This window comes from Schistocerca nitens, chromosome 9 (assembly GCF_023898315.1).
Source record: "Schistocerca nitens isolate TAMUIC-IGC-003100 chromosome 9, iqSchNite1.1, whole genome shotgun sequence".
In the NCBI taxonomy this organism is placed as follows: domain Eukaryota; kingdom Metazoa; phylum Arthropoda; class Insecta; order Orthoptera; family Acrididae; genus Schistocerca; species Schistocerca nitens.
Genome location: NC_064622.1, coordinates 277,748,077 through 277,762,808, shown reverse-complemented (window position 1 = coordinate 277,762,808; position 14,732 = coordinate 277,748,077).

Genomic DNA, 14,732 nt, shown 5'->3' with positions numbered 1-14,732 from the left:
CTTTCACCATGTGACTTTCAGTGTTTGGACCTCTAAAACAAGCTATTCGCAGACATCGATTCGCAACAGATGATGAAGTGTTTGACTGGGTCCAGGCCTGGATCCGACAACAGCCTACTCGCCACAGACAACACAGTGACCGATGGCTTGCATTTAAGGACCTAGAGCAGTGGCCTTTGCGTACAGTTGACAGTACTGACAGACATGCAACACTGGGTGAAATAACTGCAGAAATCATTGTGGGCTGTACAACGAACATATCTGCTAAGACAGTGTGGCAAAATTTGTCATTAATAGGCTACAGCAGCAGACAACCAATGTGAGTGCCTCTGCTAACAACGTGACATTATCTGCAGTGCCTCTCCTGGGCTTGTGATCATATCAGTTGGATCCTATGTGACTGGAAAACCATGGCCTGGTCAGATGAGTCCCAATTTCAGATTATAAGAGCTGATGGTAGGGTGCGAGTGTGGTCCAGGCACCACAAAGCCCTGGACCCAAGTTGTCAACAAGGCACTGCAAGCTGCCAGTGGCTCCATAATGGTGTGGAATGTATTCACACAGATTAGACTGCGTCCTCTGGTCAAACTGAACTGATCATTGATTAGAAATGTTCATGTATACGTACTTGAAGACCATTTGCAGTCATTCAAAGATGGAATTTTTATAGATGACAATGCGCCATGTCACTGGACCACAATTGTTCGCAGTTGGTTTGAAGAACATTCTGGACAATTTGAGCAAATGATTTGGCCACGCAGATCCAACACGTATCCCATTGAACATTCATAGGACAGAATTGAGAGCTCAATTTGTGCATAAAATTCTGCACCAACAACACTTTCGCAATTATGGACAGCTATACAGGCAGCATGGCTCAGTATTTCCGCAGGGTACTCCCAATGACTTGTTGAGTCCATGCCACATCCCGAGTTGCTGCACTAAGTTGGGCAAAGGGATGTCCAATACGATATTAGGAGGACACCTCATTGTATGAACACCTTATAACAGAATCCTTGAGATCCAAACTGCAGATATGCACTTAAAGACAAACATTTTACCACATCTCCTTATCGCTGCCTGTACACTTTCAGGAATTCCAGGTGTGTTCTAAATGCTCTGACAACCATACACAATGTATACCTGGAGTTCATGGGCAGTATCAACAGCACTGGAATAAGCCAAAGCTTTTATCTATCCCTACGAAAAATATCCACTGTGTTCAAGTTGGGGGATACTGGAAAGCCATGGTACTGATGAGGCACGACCAATACATTTTTCGAACTGTTATACACCGGTATTTTGGTATCTGGTAATATGGTAGTCAAATAATGGTAGTTTATCACTTTGTAATTTTATGCATCAATTGTAGTGTTTCGAAATAAATGTACACTGAGACATTAACAGTGCTGTAATACTGGCATAATTGTACTTGTGCATTCATCATATTATGGAAAGGATTGGTTTCCAGACTGATGTTTATTAGGATTATCTGTTTGTTTCATTGTCCTGTACCCACCCCCATTGTTTGCATCCATAATAGTCAAAACAACATACGCAATGTCGAGCCCTTGTGGTCTAGTGCTAACACAAATAAGTGGAAACAGAGAGGTTACGGAATCAAATCCTGGTTGGACCATGGAAATTTTTCAGTCTGCCTTCACCTCTCAGCAACGTGGAGATACAAAGGAATAGCACATAGTTTCGCTCTGACGTTAAACCTTAGGTGCCCTTTCCCCAGAAGGTTACTTGATAGGTTAAGAGCACACAAGTCACAGAAGTGGTGCCCCATTGAAAGAACTTCAAACAGGCAGCTCAACATCCCTCTTTAGGGACTCCCAGCCAATTGTGCTGTACAATTTTACTTTACCCTGCATAGTGTCGGATTCAGATGGGGATTTCAAGTTTTCATACTGACTAGGCTAGTGACACAGCAAAGAAGCCAAATATTGCAGGGATTTTGTATGGTCATGGATAAACTACATTCATGGAGAAGATTAGAGTCAAACTGTGTTCTTCCTTTATTTGTTTTGTTTTGTTTTAATTATTACAGTTCATAAACAATGTGATGATAAATAGCTTATGTGAAAGTCTGAAGCAGTCTTTCCTACAAATTTCTGGAACGCAACCAGAATCAACTGAATGAGCAGTGACACTGTTTTGGCTGCCTAATTTGCATTTATGGCAAACTTTCCTGAGTGCCTTTTTGCCTCTGGCAATGGATTTCATATCTACGACAAGAATTCTCTTTTTATCAATGATTAACAGTTGCAGGATGATGCAAGGATAACTTTGAAATGTTGTGATGAAAGAAGTAGTATCTGTTGAAACAAAAACTGTCACATGAAACTTATTTAAATGTTGTCTGTTGAGTTGTAACTCACAATAACTGGTTTATCTTCACATTAATTTTGAGACATTATACTGTACAGCATTCACTATTTGCAATTTTGGAACATTTTGAAGAGTGAAGCAAGTTGATAACATATCAGAGAATGACATCATCAGGTGAAATCAAAAAAGTAAATGAAAATATAGCTTTCCCATTCGTTGAAGCCATTAAATCATTACCCAACTCAATTTTCAAAGCAGTTCCAGATGACGGAAAAATCATAAATGCTTGAGAATTTTTTCATTTTGCTTTTTTGTCAAAAGCTGGCAAACTTGATGCTACGAAATCGTTTATTGAAGATTCATTTTCATTAGTGGAATTGGGAGCAATCTTCAATAAATTGTATGTAGATAGTGGTCGTTGTTGTTGTGGTCTTCACTCAAAAGACTAATTTGATGCAGCTCTCCAGGTTACTCTATCCTACCCAAATAACTACTGCAACCTACATCTTTCTAAATCTGCTTCCTGTATTCATCCTTTGGTTTCCCCTCTGATTTTTACTCCCACACTTCCCTCAAATACTAAATTGGTAATCTCTTGATGTCTCAGAATGTGTCCTATCAACCAATCCCTTCTTTTGGTCAAGTTGTGCCACAAATTCCTTGTCTCCCCAATTCTGTTGAGTACTTCCCCATTAGTTACATGATCAACCCATCTAATCTTAAACATTCTTCTGTAGCACCACATTTCGAAAGCTTATATTCTCTTTTTATCTAAACTTGTTATTGTTCATGTTTTATTACTGTACATGGTGACACACCAGACAAATACATTCAGAAAAGACTTCCTAACACTTAAATCTATACTTGATGTTAACAGATTTCTCTTCTTCAGAAATGCTTTACTTGCCACTGCCAGTCCACGTATTATATCCTCTCTACTTTGGCCATTCTCACTTATTTAACTGCCCAAATCGCAAAACTCGTCAACTACTTTAAGTACGAGGGTGAGTCAAATGAAAACCTTAAATTTGTAATAACAAATCGAAATTTCGCACCGTTATCCTGTAAGTTGGTAAGCGTGCTACAAACAGCGTGCAGAACGGCCTGTAGGTGGCAACATAGTGCAGATGCATGCACACCATCGCAGTATCAATATAAAGATGGCTGCCCCACTTGTGACTTGCACCAGGGAAGAACAGTATTCTGTTATTCGGTTTTTGCGTAGTGAAGGTGTGAAAACTACTGAAATTTATTGACGAATGAAGCTTTAGTACAGTGATGCATTTTTGTCACAGCAGCAAGTATACGAATGCAGTAGGAAGTTTGCCAATGGTGTGACTTCTGTGGAAGATGCTCCTCATCCAAGTTAGGCACAACGAGTTGTGACTCTGCAGAAAATTGCAGCAGTTGAAGTCATAGTGAAGGAAAACTGCAGTGACACTGAATGACATTGCAGCATGTTTACAGATTAGCTGTGGGTCAGCACATCACATTGTGCATAATGTGCTCCAGTTTCACAAAGTGTCTGCAAGATGTGTGCCATGGCAGCTGCCTCCTGAAATGAGAGAATGACGCGTTGATACTTGTGAAGAACTTCTTCGGCACTTTGAACAAGAAGGTGATGGCTTCCTTGCAAGAATTGTTACTGGGGACAAAACCTGGGTTCACTTCCACCAACCGGAAATGAAGAGAGCGAGCAAGGAATGGCACCATTCCTCATCACCAAAATCAAAGAAGTTTCGAACAGAACCATCAGCAGGGAAGGTTATGCTGACACTCTTTTGGGACAACAAACGGCGTCATTTTGGAGCATTACATGCCTAGAGGAACCACTGTCACCAGTGCATTATACACAGATCTCCTAAAAAATCATCTGCTGCCTGCAATCAAATCAGAGCGACGTGGATTGCTGTCAGCAGGCGTCCTTTTGCAGGATGACAATGCAAGGCCCCACACTGCCTGTACAACAATCACAGCCCTGCATTTTGAGTGTCTTCCTCATACACCATACTCACCAGACCTTGCCCCCAAGTGATTTCCATATGTTTGGACCACTCAAAGACGCAATGAGAGGAAAGAAGTTCCGTTCTGATAAAGAAGTACGCCACGCGGTGCATGAGTGGTTGCGCAGACTACCAAAAGAATTTTTTTCTAAAGGAATTAATGCACTTTGTAAGTGTTAGAGGACTTGCATTGAGCATGGGGGAGATTATGTTGAAAACTGATACAGGTTTGTACCACTTCTGCACAATAAATAATATTTTAAAAAATATTTAAGGTTTTCAATTGACTCGAAAATAAAAAAAAATAGGAGTGCGGGAAAGCTACTACAAACAGCACAGTGAACGCATTATTGTGGCCAAGATACACACAAAGCCCACGCCTACTACAGTAGTACAAGTTTATATGCCAACTAGCTCTGCAGATGATGAAGAAATTGATGAAATGTATGATTAGATAAAAGAAATTATTCAGGTAGTGAAGGGAGACGAAAATTTAATAGTCATGGGTGACTGGAATTCAACAGTAGGAAAAGGAAGAGAAGGAAACGTAGTAGGTGAATATGGATTGGGGCTAAGAAATGAAAGAGGAAGCTGCCTGTTAGAATTTTGCACAGAGCATAACTTAATCATAGCTAACACTTGGTTCAAGAATCATAAAAGAAGATTGTATACATGGAAGAAGCCTGGAGATACTAGAAGGTTTCAGATAGGATATGTAATGGTAAGACAGAGACTTAGGAACCAGATTTTAAATTGTAAGACATTTCCATGGGCAGATGTGGACTCTGACCACAATCTATTAGTTATGAACTGTAGATTAAAACTGAAGAAACTGCAAAAAGGTGGGAAACTGAAAGAACCAGAGGTTGTACAGAGTTTCAGGGAGAGCATAAGGGAACAATTGACAGAAATGGGGGAAAGAAATACAGTAGAAGAGGAATGGGTAGCTTTGAGGAATGAAATAGTGAAGGCAGCAGAGGATCAAGTAGATAAAAAGACGTGGGCTAGTAGAAATCCTTGGGTAACAGAAGAGATACGGAATTTAATTGATGAAAGGAGAAAATACAATAATGCAGTAAGTGAAGCAGGCAAAAAGGAATACAAACGTCTCAAAAATGAGATTGACAGGAAGTGCAAAATGGCTAAGCAGGGATGGCTAGAGGACAAATGTACGATAGATACTGTCTACAGGAAAATTAAAGAGACCTTTGGAGAAAAGAGAACCACTTGCATGAATATCAAGAGCGCAGATGGAAACCCAGTTCTAAGCAAAGAAGGGAAAGCAGAAAGGTTGTAGGAGTATTAGAGGGTCTATACAGGGGCGATGTTCTTGAGGACAATATCATGGAAATGGAAGAGGATGTAGATGAAGATGAAATGGAAGATATGATACTGCGTGAAGAGTTTGACAGAGCACTGAAAGACCTAAGCCGAAACAAGGCCCCGGAAGTAGACAACAATCCATTAGAACTACTGACAGCCTTGGGAGAGCCAGTCCTGAGAAAACTCTACCATCTGGTGAGCAAGATGTATGAGACAGGTGAAATTCCCTCAGACTTCAAGAAGAGTATAATAATTCCAATCCCAAAGAAAGCAGGTGTTGACAGATGTGAAAATTACCAAACTATCAGTTTAATAAGTCACAGCTGCAAAATACTAACACGAATTCTTTACAGACGAATGGAAAAACTGGTAGAAGCCGATCTCTGGGAAGATCAGTTTGGATTCCGTGGAAATGTTGGAACACGTGAGGCAATACTGACCCTACGACTTATCTTAGAAGAAAGATTATGGAAAGGCAAACCAACGTTTCTAGCATTTGTAGACTTACAGAAAGGTTTTGACAATGTTGAATGGAATACTCTCTTTCAAATTCTGAAGGTGGCAGGGGTAAAATACAGGGAGCGAAAGGCTGTTTACAATTTGTACAGAAACCAGATGGCAGTTATAAGAGTCGAGGGACATGAAATGGAAGCTGTGGTTGGGAAGGGAGTGAGGCAGGGTTGTAACCTCTCCCCGATGCTATTCAATCTGTATATTGAGCAAGCAGTAAAGGAAACAAAAGAAAAGTTTGGAGTAGGTATTAAAATCCATGGAGAAGAAATAAAAACTTTGAGGTTCGCTGATGACATTGTAATTCTATCAGAGACAGCAAAGGACTTGGAAGAGCAGTTGAATGGAATGGACAGTGTCTTGAAAGGAGGATATAAGATGAACATCAACAAAAGCAAAACAAGGATAATGGAATGTAGTCGAATTAAGTCGGGTGATGCTGAGGGAATTAGATTAAAAAATGAGACACTTTAAGTAGTAAAGGAGTTTGGCTATTTGGGAAGCAAAATAACTGATGAAGGTCGAAGTAGAGAGGATATAAAATGTAGACTGGCAATGTCAAGGAAAGTGTTTCTGAAGAAGAGAAATTTGTTAACATCGAGTATAGATTTAAGTGTCAGGAAGTCGTTTCTGAAAGTATTTGTATGGAGTGTAGCCATGTATGGAAGTGAAACATGGACGATAAATAGTTTGGACAAGAAGAGAATAGAAACTTTCGAAATGTGGTGCTACAGAAGAATGCTGAAGATTAGATGGGTAGATCACATAACTATTGAGGAGGTATTGAATAGAATTGGGTAGAAGAGGAGTTTGTGACACAACTTGACTAGAAGAAGGGATCGGTTGGTAGGACATGTTCTGTGGCATCAAGGGATCACCAATTTAGTACTGGAGGGTAAAAATCATAGAGGGAGACCAGATGAGTACACTAAGCAGATTCAGAAGGATGTAGGCTGCAGTAGGTATTGGGAGATGAAGTAGCTTGTACAGGATAGAGTAGCATGGAGAACTGCATCAAACCAGTCTCAGGACTGAAGACCACAACAACATCATTTGACTCGCCCTTGTATCTCTCTTCCTAATCTGATTCCCTTGGCAGCACTTGATTTAATTCAACTACATTCCATCATCCTCGTTTTACTTTTGTTGATGTTTATCGTATATCCTCCCTTCAAAAAATTCCATTCTGTTCAACTGCTTTTCCAAGTCCTTTGCTGTCTCTGATAGAATCACAATGTTGTTGGCAAACCTCAAAGTTCTTATTTCTTCTCCATGAACTTTTAATTCCTACCCCAATTTTTCTTTGGATTCTTTTACTGCTTGTTCAATATACAGATTGAATAACACTGGGAACAGGCTATAATCCTATCTCACTCCCTTCTTAACCATTGCTCTCGTTTCATGACCCTTGACTACTATCACTGCCATCAGGTTCTTGTACAAGTTGTAAATAGCCTTTCACTCCCTGTAATTTACCCCTGCTACCTTCGGAATTTCAAAGAGAGTATTCCAGTCAATATTGTCAAATGCTTCTCTAAATCTACAAATGCTATAAATGTAGGTTTGCCTTTCCTTAATCTATCTTCAAAGATAAACTGTAGGGTCAGTACTGACTTACGTATTCCTACACTTCTCTGGAATCCAAACTGATCTTCCCTGGGGTCTGCTTCTACCATTTTTTCCACTCTTCTGTAAAGAATTTGTGTTAGTATCATTCAACCATGGATAATTAAACTGACAGTTCAGTAATTTTCACACCTGTCAGCAACTGCTTTCTTTGGAATTATAATTACCACATTATTCTTGAAATATTGGAATATTTCACGTGTCTCGTACATCTTGCACACCAGATGAAAAATTTTTGTCGTGGCTGGCTCTCCCAAGCTATCAGTAGTTCCAACAGAATGTCATTTACTCCTGGGTCATTGCTTCAACATAGATCTTTCAGAGCTTTGTCAAATTCTTCTCACAGTATATCATCTCCCATCTCATCTTCATATACATCCACTTCCCTCTCTAAATAATGCTTTCAAGTTCATCTCTCTTGTATAGACCCTCTATATACTCCTTCCACCTTTCTGCTTTCCCTCCTTTGCTTAGGACCGGTTTACCATTTGAGCTCTTGATATTCAGACAACTCCTTTCCCCCAAAGGCTTCCACAATTTTCTTGTAGGCAGTGTCTATCTTTCCCCTACTGAAATATGCTTCATAATCCTTACATTTGTCCTGTAGCCATTCCTGCTTAGCAATTTTGCACTTCCTGTCAATCTCAATTTTTTAAATGTTTGTATTCTCTTTCGTCTGCTTCATTTTTAAATTTTCTCCTTTCATCAGTTAAATTCAGTATCTCTTCTGTTATTGAAAGATTCCTCCTAGGCCTTGTCTTTTTAGCTATTTGATCCTCTTCTGTCTTCACTATTTCATCTCTTAAAGCTACCCTTTTGTCTTCAACTGTAATCCTTTCCCCCGTTCTAGTCAATCACTGCCTTATGCTCCCTCTGAAGCCCTCAACAATCTCTGGTTCTTTCAACTTACCGGGTCCCATTTCATTAATTTCCTATCTTTTTCCAATTTCTTCAGTTTTAATCTACAGTTCATTACCAATAAATTGTGGTCAGAGTCCACATCTGGACCTGGAAATGTCTTAAAATTTAAAATTTGGTTTCTGTATTTCTTCCTTATCATTATATAATCAATCTGAAACCTTCTGATGTCTTCAGATCTCTTCCACATATACAATCTTCTCTTAAACCAAATGCCGGTGATGATTAAACTATGCTCTGTGCAAAACTCTACCAGATGCCCTCTTCCATTCCTTTCCCCCAGTCCATATTTACCTATAATTTTTCCTATTCTTCATTTTTCTACTGTCGAATTCCAGTCTCCTATCACAATTAAATCACTATCTGAATCATTTTTCTTACCTCAAACATTTCTTCAATCTCTTCATCATCTGCAGATGTAGTTGGCACATAAACTTGTACTACTGTGGTAGGCCTGGCTTCTTGTCTGTCTTGGCTACAATAATGTGTTCACTGTGCTTTTCATAGTAGCTTACCAACATTCCTATATTCTTATTCATTATTAAACCTATAGACAGTGGTTCGAAAAATGAAATTGCTATCAAAATTTTTTATGTATCCAACACTGATAATGACATGAAAATTAAAGATGTGCTTTCTAAAGCTAACTGGATATTTTATGATGTTCATCTCAAATTACTCTACAGTTGTCAAATGCCTGAGTAATTTACTGAGGAATAATCAGGAAGATAAGTTTGAAGACAAGCAGATTTGATTATACAAAGATATCTGTTCATAAGATCCGGTTTTAAAAGTCTATAACCAAAATACAATACTGAGCTAAACTGAAGTGCTAGCAAAGAAAGCTTTGGAGCTGTGATATTACTAAAATCACCAGATGATAACTTTCATCTAGCTTTTTACATGAGTAAAAGAAAATCACTCCAAAAGGAAAAAACACAGTAGTTATGAGCTTGAACTCATGGCTGATGTTAATATCTTAAAGTAATTCTTGGTGTAGTTACTGGGATTACATCGTTAAATTGTAACAGATCATGTTTCAGTACAAAAGACCATGGATAAGAAGCACTTGCACTAAAAATAGCAAGAAGGGCCTTAGTCTTAGAAGAGTATTCCTGCACTATTGAACTCTGGCATGTTTCTAGGGTGAAACATGTAGATGCTCTAATCTGCTGTGTAAATCCACTGTTTGCTTTCAGAAATGCTTTACCAGCTCAGATCAGGGAAGCTCGAGTGAGACGATGCTTTGCCAGCAGTCAAGAACATTCTCAAAGAACAACCTTGTGAAAACTTTTTAGTGAGACATGGAATTCTTTTCAAATCCAATGGCAAAATAGAGACTTCAGTGTTCTGTACACTATGCAGCATCAAATCATCATGCTTGTGCATAAGAAGGTATGTTATGCTGTTAAGGGAACTAAAAAGGAAGGAAAACAAGATTCTTATATACTAAGATGTGACTGACAAGGTGAAAAAGAATGATTGTGTATTGTGTAAAATGCTTGATTGTGAATAAGAAAGAAGGAAAGTTTCCTTTACTCTTTATTCAATGAGAGTGAGCTGTTATATAACATGTATCACATTGGATCATTTCAATCAACTGGGACCATTTCTGTCAACTGACACAAGATACAATTAGATTCTAAGTATTAATGATGCATTTACCAAGTTTTCTTGGCTATATTCAAGAAAGACAACAAAATCAGCAGAAGCCAATAGTAGGACAGAATCTAGAAAACTAATTTCAGAAACGCAGTCCTAGTAATTACCAACTGATGCAAGGGTGCCTGTATGATAGTTTGTACCCGAGGGTATAGAGTACCTTAATATTTTGGAAGATGAATAGCGACTTGTAAGTAGCCATAAAAAATTTCCACTTCTGATCCCATTAAAAAACTGCATAACACCGGCTTTTAAATCATTTTCTTGAAAGAAAAAGACATGACTACATTATATCCACAATGTGGGAACAGAAAGATTGCTACTTACCATAAAGAAGACACGTTACGTTGCAGACAGTTACAATTAAGACACTTGCATAAAGCTTTCAGCCACAGCCTTCATCAGCAAAACAGAAACACACACACACACACACACACACACACACACACACACACACACACCTCATGCACACATAACAGCCAACTCCAGCATCTTAGACTGGAGTGCCATCTCCAGCTCGAGATGCTGGAGATGGTGGTCATTTGTGCATGAGGTGTGCTTGCATGTGTGTGTGTGTGTGTGTGTGTGTGTGTGTGTGTGTGTGTGTGTGTGGTGTGTGCTTCTCTTTTGCTGATGAAGACTGTGGCCGAAATCTTCATGTACGTGTCTTTAAATTGTTCCTGTCTTCAACCTAATGTGTCGTCTTTACAGTAAGCAGCAATCTATCTTCTCCTACATTGGTGTCCCTGAGAGCTAAGGGGCAGGGGAAGGGGGGATGTGTGCCCTCCTCCCACGCGCTCTTTGCCCCTGGGTGTGGGCAGTCTTGAACTGTGTGACTTGCTTTACTTCTCAAGAATTCGAGTAATACCCCAGGACAGAAGGAAATGAAACACATTTTAATAATGGAGGACTCACTAGACGCAATGGACAGATCAAGAGGATTAATTGAGATTTGGCTGCAGTCATTGCTAAGCTTAGTATTGACAACCCTACTGAATGGTGCCAAGTGGTACCACCATTTCAATATGCCGAGAATTCAACATACTACATAGCTATTGAGAAAACTCGATTTCAACTTTTGATAGGAGATAATGAAATTATTAGAAAAAGAATTTATTAATTCATTTGAAGAGTAATGAACTGAGGGAAGATGCTATACTAAAAACCAGCAAGGTGCTAGATGAAAATTGTACTACCTCCAATTCACATTGGAAGACATCCTTCAAGTGCAGAGTTAGTATGCTTGTGGTGATAAAACAAACAAAAGTTCGACCAAAATCAAAGCTGAAGACCAAGAAACTTGGTCACTAGAGGATTATGAAAGTTAAAACAAATCAAACCTGTGGCGTGTGCTAAGAAAGTTATGGTCATTAGGGTCACTGGGATATGACAGTATATGTTGAATTTGTGCAGCCCTGCCCAAATGACTACTCGTTGCCTGTGTTGAATGATTGTCAGGATGACAAAATGTGGAATCCAGATTTAAGGCTTTCCTGCCAATGAGACTAGTTACACACCAGAGGAGTCAAATATTGTAGAGCAGCTTTTTAATGGTTATGGAGGAACTACGTTTATGGAGAAGACATGAATTGCATTGTATTGTTCCTTTGTTTTATTTTGTTCATTACTAAATTTTTTAGGTGTGGTGGTGGTAAATAGTTCACATGAAAATTGGATAAATACATAACAAACTTAAAGAGAGGTAAGGCGAATTTAATGTTTACAGCTCTTTTGAATGTTTCCTCGGGACAAAATTATTCGTAATATTACTGTAGATATTAATAATTTCTCAGCTGCCACAAAATGAAAGTGGAATAGTCAACTCTATCTTCTCTGATCAATGCACACATACTCTGCTTCATACATGGCTTAAGTACTTCTGCTAGTAATTGGCAGATGGCAATGACATCATTTTCTCAGTGATGTTTAGTCATGGTTGAATTTAAATATAAATAAATAGAACAAAAGTGTAATTTAACTTCTTATTCCTCAACTTCTCATCATCCTAAAGATAATTTTCCTAATTCTTTGTGTGCATAAAAAGTGAATTACAATATACACAGATTTCAATCAAATCTTCTAAATACCACTAAAAAAGAAACAAAAAAAGTACTATCCAAAAAGAACATTTTTCAAAAGCTTAGCAACAATTTTCATGTTAGCATTCCTGTGATTGCCTCAGTATATGCTGAACGATTACCTTTCCTCCACTTAGGACCCTCCAGTATTGTCTTCAACTTGTTTTTCATAAAATTCTATTTACTCCACATGTTTTAAATGACAATATAGCAATATCTCTCTGAATGTATGAACAGAACAAGGTCTTTGAACTGTACATAAATTAGTCTTTGTGACTAGTTATGAATTCCGTTTTCAAAAATATATTAAAAGCAATAACTGAGAGCAAAATCATAAGAGGAGATATGATTCAGCTCAAAGAAGTTTGTGTAGAGATGCAGTCTCTACAATGTAATAACTAATAAAAACCATAAATCAATGTGAAACGTATGTTTCCTGTATAAGTTTTCTAAATGCTTGAATAACATCTTATTTCAAATTATTGGCATAAATGGGAAAGAGATAATGTCATAAACATAAACTGGAGCTTGTACCTTAACACATCATTGATAAGAGAGTTGCATGGTGACAATAAAATAAATCACAAGAAAACAAAGAATCAAACAAGGCTGTCATGAATATACTGTACTTTTTAACAGTTATAAGGATGAACTCGGAATAAATGAAAAATTAACAAGTGTGATTCATCTGAATACCTTAATATATACACCAATGCTTCCATTATCCAGGTTAACATGGATATCCGAAAAACACAGATAATCCAAAATGCCCATGTTTTACTGGAAACTGCTGTTTATTGCATTTACAAAACATACTAAATCTCACATTTGAAACCCACTGCATTACTTATTAATTACTTGCTGGAGACTGTAACTTTTACAAAATTACTCTTCAGACACTGTATGTGATATCAATTGCTATCAATTCACTTTCGGGAAGTAACTGCCCCCCCCCCCCCCCTTCCCCCCACTTACTCCTGACTGTAGTCCTCATTTTCTGCAGAGTCAAACACCAGTATAGTGAAACGAATTTTTTCTTACTTTGCTAATGACAGATCAATGCATTTCAGCACCTCGGAATACTTAATCACTTTTTTGCTGCATTCTACCTCCAGCAGATACCATATCTGCTCACATAGCAGCTCATATCTCCATTCATAGCTATCATTATTTAACCAGTAATTTGATCTTTTTGCCTTCTACGTCTTAACCACCAGGAATTTGAATGCTAAACAAAAATATTCATTCTAATTATAAAAGAATTTTTTTTTTCCTCCCCAAAACTGCTGAAGTATGTGCAGGTAATCCACATGTGGATTACTGTTTACTGGGTTTTCACAACCATAACATTTTATTCGCAGTCAAATTAAATCCTAAATACCATAATTTAAACCTGGCATTCATTAAGATGTTATATTGTTCATTATTTTGAAGACATATGTGTTGCCTTGTAAAACACTAATTTTAATTTTATATAAAGGCTGTCCTCATTTGCAAATTTTTCATAAGAAAGAGAGAGAGAGACTACATCATATGCGTGGAACAATATAAAAATTCATCAAGTGTGAGACAAGGAAACAAACAAAAAACTGTATGACCAATGTGCCGCCAAACTTTAACAGGTACAGTGGCTTTGTCATTAGCAAATGAAATATATTCTGCCTTGCAGGTGGCATCAGAATAGGTGGCATGGCCCTTACCTTTCACACAGTGTATCCCACTATGTTAATGTAAATTCCACATCTACTAATTTGTCTTAACCTCGTCATTCATTTCTCTTGGTTATACCACAAAAGGCAGGTTGCCAAATGCCACTTGTGTGCTGGTGTGGTGGAAATCTGCATTCTGTAGGTCACTTGTATATTTTGCCAAGCACTGTTCTTCTTGGTTTCCTCAACCCTCCGCATGTTGATATACAGAGGAAAGGTGTCCTAGACATATATTGCTCCCTGCTCCACATGCATAAGAAGACAAGGATTATTTTCTCTTAGCTCTGTTTGTGTTCCCAACATTTTGTCTCTGACTGTGAGCTATACCAAATAGTGAGTGTATTTATGCATAAGAGTTTGTCTGGGGCGGCATCCTGTTGCTATTTCATGAATTTATTCACAGTACAAAATATTGATGCTACTAAAGTTGTTGTTATTAGTCTGCGAAGATAGTGAGTTTAGATGTCTCTATGAGTTTAGATGTAATCTTTATTTTGGGCAAAAACAAAAAAAAAAAAAAAAATAACAGACTTCTGCCAAACTACACAAAGCATTCTGCTCACTATGCA